The 593-nt window shown below is 48.9% G+C and overlaps 1 pseudogene; it reads right to left on the bottom strand.

Annotated features, from left to right (window-relative positions):
- Nucleotides 1-80: 80 nt before the first annotated feature.
- Nucleotides 81-503, bottom strand: LOC102861529 (annotated as a pseudogene).
- Between the last annotated feature and the right edge of the window lie 90 nt (nt 504-593).

The raw sequence follows: 593 nt of genomic DNA on the forward strand, positions 1-593 counted from the left end.
TATCTATTTTTCAATAATCCCGAAGCAGTAACTTCTGCTGGCACCTTCTTCTTCAGAATTTCCATTTCCTTGGCTGGTCTTCACCCAAATAATAAAAGTAACACGATTACAATTGAGTTTACTTTTATCAATGGCACTCGCATCACAGTTCTTAACAGATCGAATGAGGTTCATTAGTTGCAATTTAATTCCTGGTTCCTCTCCGAATCTGCCAATTCCCTGGTCTGTTCCCCAGCCAAATGATTTGGGGCTCTGGTGGCCTAGTGGATCGAGTTTCGCTGACAACCCGAAGGCAGGCACTTTGAATTCACCAATTGGCTGTTCTTGAGGAAGCGCTCCTCCTGCAGCACGGCAATGGCATTGACGCAGAGCAGGGCGGCCTGCAGCAGCCAGTACAGGGTGAAGGCCAGGGCCACAGAGCTGCCCTTGACTCCAACTGCTTCCACTCCCGCCGCTGCCGCTGTGGACGTGGCGCCAGTACTGCCTCGCCCTCCCACCTCCATCTTCTTTTAATACTTCCTGGATCATTTAATATTCTGCCCAAAGCATCCTTGATTACAGCAACTCGAGGTTTGAATTTGTTCTTCAGTTCC

Source organism: Elephantulus edwardii, unplaced genomic scaffold (genome assembly GCF_000299155.1).
Source record: "Elephantulus edwardii isolate Elephantulus edwardi_28Jun2011 unplaced genomic scaffold, EleEdw1.0 scaffold00016, whole genome shotgun sequence".
Classification (NCBI taxonomy): domain Eukaryota; kingdom Metazoa; phylum Chordata; class Mammalia; order Macroscelidea; family Macroscelididae; genus Elephantulus; species Elephantulus edwardii.